This window comes from Etheostoma spectabile, chromosome 23 (assembly GCF_008692095.1).
Source record: "Etheostoma spectabile isolate EspeVRDwgs_2016 chromosome 23, UIUC_Espe_1.0, whole genome shotgun sequence".
In the NCBI taxonomy this organism is placed as follows: Eukaryota; Metazoa; Chordata; class Actinopteri; order Perciformes; family Percidae; genus Etheostoma; species Etheostoma spectabile.
This window is the reverse complement of record NC_045755.1, coordinates 11,206,157-11,216,613: the sequence shown is the minus strand read 5'-3', so window position 1 is coordinate 11,216,613 and position 10,457 is coordinate 11,206,157. Positions and strand designations below refer to the sequence as shown.

The window sequence follows — 10,457 nt, the reverse complement described above, 5'->3', positions numbered from 1 at the left end:
GGGACCAGAGGGTGTGTGCCAATTACAGTCAAACCTAGGATTGAAGCGGAACAATGCGGATTCCGTCCTGGTTGTGGAACAACGGATCCGATCTTCACTCTCGCAAGGATCATCGAGGGAGCCTGGTAGTATGCCCAACCAGTCTACATGTGTTTTGTGGATCTGGAGAAGGCGTATGACCAGGTCCCCCAGGAGAAACTGTGGGAGGTGCTGCGGGAGTATGGGGTGAGGGGGTCCCTTCTCAGGGCCATCCAATCTCTGTATGTCCAAAGCGAGAGCTGTGTCCGGGTTCTCGGCAGTAAGCTGGACTTGTTCCAGGTGAGGGTTGGCCTCCGCCAGGGCTGCACTTGGGCACCAATCCTTTTTGTAATATTTATGGACAGGATATCGAGGCATAGTCGGGGTGGGGAGGGGTTGCAGTTTGGTGGGCTCAGGATCTAATTGCTGCTTTTTGCTTGAAAGAACAAGATCCAGGGTACAAGTGGCCAAAATGGGTTTCCCCAGGAAGGTGACTGGCGTCTCCCTTAAAGATAGGGTGAGAAGTTCAGTCATCCGTGAGGAGCTCGGAGTAGAGCTGCTGCTCCTTGGCGTCAAAAGGAGCAAGTTGAGGTGGTTCGGGCATCTGGTAAGGATGCCTCCTGGGCGCCTCCCCAGGGAGGTGTCCCAGGCACGTCCAGCTGGGAGGAGGCCTAGGGGAAGACCCATAACTAGGTGGAGGGATTTTATCTCCAACCTGGCCTGGGAACACCTCGGGATCCCCCAGTTGCAGCAGGTTGATGTGGCTCAGGAAAGGGACGTTTGGGGTTCCCTGCTGGAGCTGCTGCCCCCGCGACCCAACAACGGATAAGCGGATGAAGATTGATGGATACATGTATGTACATATATATACATATATATATATATATGTGTATATGTGTACATGTGTATATATGTATATACATAAATATATGTGTGTACATGTATATATATGGCCACTGGAAAGTGTAATATAAAGGAAATTCTGTACAATGAGAAAAGAATTAAGTGACCTGTAAACATTTTATTTATTGTTATTTACACTTTTGTATTTTTAAAATAGTTAAATGTTGTACTGTAAACATGCAGTTAAAGAACATATGTACTTTTAATCACTTGCAAATGCTGATAAATGTCTTTTTTATGTGTTTGAACAAGGCATGGGGTATTGTGTGCATTGTGCAATGTAGCAATAAGCAACACATGTATACACAATGATTATAGCCACATTGGACTGTGTTGACTGAAGCTTTAACATTTCTTAAATCAAGTCAAACCAAGTCTAAATAATCTCCATGTTTATAGAGAAGCCAATTGTTGTTTTGTTGCCAACTGTTTTGTTGCTCCGGTTGGTACAGAAGTGTCTTAACCTCATGGCCACATTACCCCAGGAAAGGCTTGCACATGTGTTCACACATACACACAGACAGAGCAACAAAGAACCATTTTAAATGCTAGATTAGCGGTGTGAACATGGTGCAATCAGAAATCAAGGTTATGCAAACAAACTGCAATACCATGCCAATTGCAATGCATGCTGTTCACTGTGGGGCTGTGGAGGTTGCCTGTTACTAGCTAACAGTTCCATTATGTTTAGAAGCATATCAAATCATCTGCTAAGAAAAGCTGCTGAAAAACAAACAAATATGTATTTGAGAATTTGCAATTGACAAAACATAGAATGAGCCAGAGGAATCACAATTCTTAAACTCTACACTTTAAAAGCAATAGATAAACAGAAAATGTGTTATATAAACCAACAATGCAATTTAATACTTTTTTTTTAATTCTGACAATTCTGACTGACAATAGTAACCAAGATACTAAGACATTTTTCCTTTTCCAATATCTGACAACCAGTCGTCATTTTGCATGATCTGCTGTCCCCAGGAGAAGGAAGGATAAAAAACACAAATTCCTAGAACAGACAATTTTAAAGCAACCATCCATTCCATATTTAGAGGCACTTTATTCTGTGATTTCAGAAAAAACATCTGTTGAACCACACCATCAGTACTAGACATCATATGTCTTGGCACAGAGCTCTAAAAACACATCAGTTATATTGTAAGAAAATCAATGATTTCAACCTTGAGTCAGCCAGCCAGTTCAACCAGATAAGCTGGGTAAGCTGAAAAAACTTTGACTTAGTCAATAAAACCATGTGTTAAATAAATAATGAGTTGTGTAAAAAACCTTTATAAAGTTATGGGAATTGCTGTCAGGAATTCAAAAAATACTGTAAACCTCTTTGCTCTGTAAATGTGTTGGATGAGTAGGGCAGTCACACCCAGTTTTAAACTAACTTATACTTATCTAACTATATTTTTATATTACTGTGTAGTGCAAACTTCTTTTCAGATTCATCTCCATAAACAGCATAGTCATCTTAGTTCAAAGGAAATAAAACTTTACACTAATTATTAATAATTATTATCAAGCAGGGAAGATGTGATAAGATAAACTCATTGCCCCAGAAGAACACAACAATCAGGTCAAAGTACTGATGAAACATCACACACTGTCTCAACAGAGAGACACAACTGTCTGCATTAGCACAGCAATGGCAGTAAGGTTTTCAACATTTTTAGAATCCCGTCTTCCAAGTGGTATTTCTGAGAAGTCTCTTTCCCTGAAAACAAAGAAATATCTGTTGAACAAGTTGGTAAACTTGTTGTACTGGTGAGCTGTTAAACCAGATGAACCCATGAAACTGCACTGAACTGTACTAAGAGCAAAGCAACACACCAAACTGCCACAGCCTTACACTACAATAACTCCATTTACACAATTATGCAATCAGAGTTAACCATAATTGTAGCCCAGCAGGGTGTGTGTGTGTGTGTGTGTGTGTGTGTGTGTGTGTGTGTGTGTGTTTGTGTTCTGGCACAGTACACCCATGGCTATGTACACCTGAGGCCCTGGGGAGCAGTGAGGGCAGAGAACATGTGATCCGATGTTGACGTGATTCTCAGTACGAGGCCATTTTTACAACACGGCATACTCCCATCTCAGATATGGTAGTGGAGTTCAAGTGTCACACCACCTGCACAGGTTTTATTCATAGTGTATAGCATCATGTGGTGAGGATTCTTGACCTGTCTGCAAGAATTACTAATAAACATTACTAAAAATATAATTATTACAGCTACAGAATAACTTTTTTGTTTCAAAATATAAAATGTAAACTAATGCTGGAACAATTACATTTGTCTATGGACTGATAATCCATTAATTGTTGAAGTTGTGTATCCAATAACAAATAGTTGTTCAACTGCTTAAATGGCAAGAGTTGTTGTTTTCCCTGTTTTTTATAATGATAAATTGAATATTTTTATCGACTATCGGACGGTAGAAGAGATTTTAAGACATCACTGACTTTGAATTTTAGGGTGGTAATTGTTCAGTTTTTTCCATGACATTTTAAAGGCTAAACTTAAAAATTTCAGCCTAAATGTGTGGGTTACTGTATACTGTTGGCCTACTGTATGTGTGATGATTAAATGGTAGCCTATTATACACTCCAGGCTAGTAGCTGACAAACACTGCTGAAAGTTGCTCAATTTCCAAATGGCAGTTACTCGCTAAACAAGTTTCTAATTGAAAGACTGCTGGCCACGCAACTAAAACACAATTGATAGATAAAACACCACTGATATTAATACAGAGTGGCACAGGGAACATCATATTTCATAACCTCTCACATGTATTTGTTTCAGCTTTAAAATGTTGCTCCATTTACTTATTGTACACATAATCATTATCAATGAATTTGCCAAAGTCGTTCAAAACTACAGAATGTTTTTGTTCCACTTCCTGATCGTGGGTAATGTATTTTTTCGTTGAGCGATCTGGTTGGCTACCTGCCGCTCATGCGAGCGGCGTCACGCAGTGATTTCCTCCCTCCGACGTCGCTGAGTCCAGTTTGGTCTAGCGACAGTCCGTTCAATAGTATAGAGGAGCAGAGCAGCGACTACAACTCTACTAACTGTGTTACGTTACCCAGATGACGGATTAATCTTCAGACATCGGGGCCAGGTGAATATTACAACTGACATTGGGCACTATGCATTGTTCTTATTGTTGTTCTACCTTGTTTCAGACTGTTCAATTCACCCAAGACTTTCCTAGCGTTAACGTTAGCGCCTCTCTGAATGCAACCTGCCAGCTAGCAGCTTTGCTATCCAGCTAATTCTGGCTGTCAAAACAACGGAGAGAAGCATAATCTGCTAGCCAGCGAGAAAGCAGTACTTTGTTCTCTCTGTACGAAACATTATCACTCGCATGTAGCATTCTTTGGATATGTAAAGGCTGATAGGTCGATGGGGTAAGCTGTCAAAAGGAACACAAGCTCTGTTAAATAGTTATCTGGCTTCTTTGGGATGTGGCAGCTCTCGTTAGCGGACTAGCCAGCTCGCTAGCTCGGTGTAAACAAACCATCATCATAGCCCGTCGATAGGCTACAACCGGCTGCAGCCTGCTTCTTATTTTACCTTTGACAACACAGCGTGGGTCAAATGTAAGGTGGAACAGTGTTGGAACAGCTTAAGGTCAAACATAAAAAAACGCTTCTTTTGTGTGTTGGAAGTACGTATTGTCGCTGTCAACAGAAGGTAGTCAGGCTGGAGTTTTGGGTTTCTTTGTCTTGCTTGATCGCCAGTGTTGACTCCTCTGTACTCTGTCGGAGTTTAGAGCATTGGTTAGCATGGCTCAATTTGCTGCTGTGCTACGCATTTCAGTGTATTTGTTTTCGTATTTGAATGGTTGAGAGAGCCTGTATTATCTTATAAACAGCAAGATGCAATTAGCTGCTGGAAACGCTGATTAATGTAATCACTTGTCAGTCCTGGTTTGGCTCAGCTGGGTTCCTGTTCTTTTCAAATGCATGTTTTGAGCTTCTTGCTTTGTTGTATTTTTATGTCTTGTGAAATAAATCGCTGTAAATAATTTAAGCCGGAGTAGCCAACAGGCTGTTTTTGTAACAAATTGTCATGACCTTTCAGATCAAGATGATACTGCTTTCTGTAGAACCCTTTAGACTATGCCATAATTACATCATAAACACATTATGTCCCTATGTAAGAAAGAAAGTAAGTAAGTTAATTTCCTGTTAAATTGAAGACTTGATCTAAACCCAATCTGTCTGCTTTAAGTTAGTCTGTAGGGATTTAACACATATTTCATACAGTTAACCTTAGGGTTTTTATTATTGAGTTTTGCTGAACAGTTGCTTGAAGGAGAAGCTAACATCTTCATTCTTAACCAGCCAAGATTTACTATTTTGCCGTATAAATATGATGTTTTTCTACAACAGTTAAAATGTATTTGACCAGTGACTAAAGAGTGTTAAATTATCACTTTTTTGCAACTTTATAATATTTATTTTCACTTATACTGAATGTACTGTATGCCCATCCCATTTCAGCGTTCTTCTGTTTGTGTGGTTTGCCACAAAGCATGATGTCATCTCATAAATATTTCATGGGCTGGGTAGCTGATAGCCTAACTTTATATGTACAAAAACACTCCCAGCTATTTCCTAGTATGAGATTAGCCCATGGATATTTCATAGAACAGCGTCTTGGCTGGTGTTTGTGTTGAAACCAATTTGCATTTTTATTCGGTGCCTTCTTGTGCAGTTTGACCCTTTGGGGTTTCCCACTGTCATCATTTCCCAGTGCAGGTTTGCTCCTATGAAATTTAAAACTGATCTGTAAATATAAATACACACCTGTCTCTGCTGTTATTCTCAAGTTGCACTTATGTATGTCGATGTACTTCTGTGTCAAAACCCATACACAGCACAGAAGTAGGACAGTAAATTTACCACCTGGAGTTCATTTATCTGACTTGTGTCACACACACTTCAGAGTCATCTAACCAGGACATTTGTATTTGTAAGATATTCATTTTCAGTTATACAAAGAATGAACTCAGAACTTCCATTGCTTAAGTTGATGTATGCACCGAGTCACAACCTGCTCAACATGGTTATTTATTGAACAATACGTCATGTTTTTAACTGGAAGTACAACTCTCAAGAGAATTCAATGTAAAATGAAGTCAGTCTTTGACAGTGTGCCAGTTAGAAGAGCAGCTAAACATAGCATCTAAGAATAGTAGAGAACTGTCAGTGCAAAATGTATTGATCAGCTGCCTCTCTCTTAATTCATATTGTTCTTCTATTCTCTGTGAGCTTTTTCTTCTTCCCTGACAACTCAAAACAGGGCTGTGTGTGTAGTGTACAAAACTAAAATAACAAAATGTGCCTTTCTTTTAAATAGCTTGTTGTTATGTTGTCTATGTGAAAATGTAAAAACATAACACTTAAAGCTAAATAAGCCTGTCACTAGTTAATTACTTTTTCCGTAGGCACAGTAAGCATATAACACACTGCTAAGCGTTAACAGCATTAGCAGCTTTTGTACATGCATGTTGCTTTATAAATATATACATGTTTGTAATTTTGTGATGCAGACCTGGGAGTGTGTGGATTAACTATTATTATCAAGCTCATCCAAAGCATGAAGTCATACAGGATGTCCTGCCTTCATCCACACCCCAACAATAAGAACATTTGCTCAGAAAAAACAAGTGAATGCATTCAAAAGTACTTTTAATTAATACAAGAAATAACCTAGGAGAGATTAAAGCATTTCTTTCTTCTGAAACCATCAGGTCATGTTTTAAAATTGGTTGGTGATCATGGTTTAGCTTGTGCCAGTCACTTAATGCCATTTGATTTTACCAGAACACTTTTTTTTTCTTCTTCTTTTTTTAAATAATACCCACCATTTTAAGTGATAGACCTGCTAAACTGTTTGTGTGTATGTTTGGTTAGAGTTTGGGAGAGAGTTTGACAGAGCACGGTTTAAAATGTGTGAAAGAGTGTAACACAGGTTGTGTGTTTGTCTTAATTTGTTTCATATGAAACCAAACCGTTGACTATGATGAATTGGCCCATCTCTGGAGAAGGGCGCATGAATGTCACCTAACATGTGACCATGTTTGTTTGTGTAATCTGTAATGGTATTTTGCTCTTGTCTTCTGAGGAATTTATGAATATCTTCTTAGGAATATATTGTTGTGGGGACATTTAGTTTTAGTCTTTTACACACTTATGGAATTTTTGTATCGTAAAATATTACCACGTTTAAGGGTGCTCCAATTTATCGGTCACTGATCGTTATTGGCCAATAAAAGCCTTAAATAGTTTGATCGGTGGTCTCCATAAAGGCCAATCAGATGGGCCGATGAGATGATGCACTACTCGTGAGAAAAAAATTCTACAAGCAGCTTAAATGGCGGCCTCCCTACATTCACTGGTCTGGCAGTTCTACAAGATGGTTGAAAAAGACAATACGTTAGCGATATGCAACGTGTGTGCCAAAGAAATTCCGCGAGGCGGAAAGCTCCAAAGACCAGCACCACCAACCTCATCAGACATTTGAAGGTTAGTCACAGAAAGGAATTACGAGAAGTTTTTAAAGTTAGCTATTGCTAAGGCAGAGAGAGAGAGAGCGTGGTCGTGTAGACGCCACTCACTCAGCTGTCTGTAACAGCGGCATTGCAACGACAGCACCCCTACTGGAATGACCGCAAGAAAAAATAGAAATATCAGCCAAAATTAAGGAATTCATATGCCACGATCACCAGCCGCTGTCAATTGTGGAAGATAAAAAGGGTTCCGGCAACTCATGTCTTACATGGATTCACGCTACACTCTGCCACTGATGTTTGCCCACCGCAGTTACACCAAACAGTGTTTGCACACGTTGACACCCTTATAAAGGACATCACATCAATCAGCTTCAGAAGTGACATTTGGAGTTCAAATGTATGTCCCATGTCCATGTTGAGCCTAACTGCGCAGTTTATTAATCAAAACATTGAACTAAAAATACTCGTGTGTGTGTGTGTGTGTGTGTGTGGGTGTGTGTGCGCGGTGTGTGTGTGTGTGTGTGTGTGTGTGTGTGTGTGTGTGTGTGTGTGTGTGTTGGTAGTTGCGTACGTGTGTGTGTTTCACTTCACACTTGTTCTTTGTCTATCTCTCCGTCATAAGACGGTTGGCAGCCGCATCACTAACTCACTGTTGTAGCAGGACTGAGTGGTAACCAGAGGACAAACACTTATACAGACAGACAGAAATGACATGTTATTGTTAAAAAATTCTAGATCATGTATGATTATTTTCAATTCAATATTTCTTTATTTATAGTATCAAATCATAACAAGCGTTATCTCGAGACACTACAGAAAGAGTAGGTCTGGACCACTCTATAATTTATAAAGTTCCAACAATTCTAGTAATTCCCCCAAGAGCCAGCAAAGTGCGACAGTGGCGAGGAAAACCTCCCTTTTAGGAAGAAACCCAGGCTCTTGGTAGGCGGTGTCTGACGGTGCCGTTTCTTGATCTCTTTTTTTTTTTCTTTTTTCTTAATAGTCAGTTGGTTAGTGTGGATTAAAAAGGCAACTAGGATGGAATATGACATGCTCAACTGGCCTGCAAATACTCAGAAGTTTTATTGCCCCTTTGAACACATACTCTCCAAACCTGAAATTATCTAGACATTACCCGGCAGAGCTGCATGTAAGAACTGAAATGTTGGATCGGACATCAAATGGTGTTTACCCTGCCAGCTCCCTAGTACAAGTCCGTATAATCTCCGATTGAGCCGAACGTGTGAGATTTCACAGCAGGCGAGTGGGCATGTTGATGGCATTTCTCTTGACTTGCGCAAAACCGGAAGAAAACAAACATCCGAGGTTGAAGAACAAGGGTGATTTACACAAAGACGGCAACTAAATTGTTTAACTGGACAGGCGGTGAGATTCGGGAACTTCTGTTGGTAAGGGCTGACTCTGAAATCGTCAGTCAAATTCAATGAACGGCAAGAGACTCGGTTGTTTATCACAAAATGATGAATGATGCGGTGTATTCTGTGTCATTTCCTGCCTCCTGCCCACTCTATCCAGCACCACCCCTCGTCTAAAGAGTATTTTCAGTAGGTGAGAACGCGTTTAAGACGGAAAATACATGTACGTGTGAGAAAGGGAAACCTGGGACAAGGCCAGGACCTGATTCATCCGATATTGTCCCGAGTTCATATGTTTAAACAGACTATTATTCATTTTTTTATTAACAAACAACCTATCTGAAGCTGCAAGAAGGGTAAACCAAACACTTATATATAATAGCTTTGAGGTGTAGCTGCATGGAGATAGAAAAATCAAAGGTGTGTTTTCAGTAATATCATGGTAGGGTGGGTGTGTATGTGTGTGGTTATGTTTAAGTGCAGTGTGATTACATAGTCCCAGTCAACAATAAAAACAGTCATGTGGTCTCCAACAGCAGGTTTAAATCATTGTAAAGCTGCCCCCAAATACAAAGAAGGCCTATTCACCACCCATTTGCCATAGGAACACACGCAGCATAAAGTACAGTAATGTGAACTGCATCACCAAATGAAGAGTTTGACTCAAGTGACTAATCCAAGTTTTTTTGGAAAGAAAATGTGATTTCCAGCTCTGCAAAATAGTTCATGATCAGCAGGCCACTTTAGTTAAATTGTTTTTAAGAAATAGTAACAATTAACCATCCAAAAGGTTTTTTCTTTTTTGAGTTAAGGTCCTGCTTTTTTCGTCTAATTATTATTTGATTTTGAACATTCAGTACTTAACGCATAATTGAGTTCTTCTCTTTCTTTGATTTTATTTCAGTTCAGGGGCTGATAATGCACTAGTCTAGTTGTTTAGTGGGGACAAAGACAAAATGTATAAAAGTAAGTTATTGACGTCATTAGTTATTTTTCTCCTTGCGTAAGCAAGATCAGGGGGCTTAAGATATTGAGTTCACAGTCTTCACCAACACTTAGACATTCTTTAATTGATTAAAATACTCCTACACACCCATTTACCACCATCCCACACGCACCTTGACTTTTCAGACATTGATCTTTATGCTTCACTAAAGGGCAATGTTCAAAATGCGTTGTCACTGGAAGTTATCTCATATAATGTGTTTGTGGCTTTTGGACCAATGTTAATAATAAAAAAAGATTCTGCTCCATGTCTAAGGTCTAAGCGTCTGTGCTGATGACTAAGCATTGGTTATTCAGGTCAGTCAACGTGGCTTCTTTAAATTACACAGTGATGTCTTGTTAACACTTAAGTAAACCTGTTAGATGCTCAATAAGCCTAGCTGGTGCCTTTTGGCTGTCTATCAGGTTGTGAAAACACTTGCTAAGAGAAAAACTGACGAGTAAAGAAAAGATACAGATTTTGATACAGAAAATCTCTTTTTGACAGATTTGAAGCTGATAGGCCTGTGTAACCTGTTTAACATACATGGTCTTCTGTTGACTGTTGTGGCTGTCTGTCTAACCTGAAAAAACAGGTTTGGTTGTCATGGAAAAGCTCATTGTCATGCCCAAGTTTAGGGG

At 39.6% G+C, this 10,457-nt stretch overlaps 1 protein-coding gene across 1 annotated transcript in view; it reads left to right on the top strand.

The window, feature by feature from the left end:
- The first annotated feature begins 3,816 nt into the window (after window positions 1-3,816).
- The window catches only part of adipor2 (adiponectin receptor 2), a 29,856-nt gene continuing 23,215 nt past the window's right edge, over window positions 3,817-10,457 (top strand). The window contains exon 1 of the mRNA XM_032504815.1: window positions 3,817-4,053. The gene's annotated coding sequence lies outside the window, so the exon portion shown is untranslated. The remainder of the gene's footprint in view (window positions 4,054-10,457) is intronic.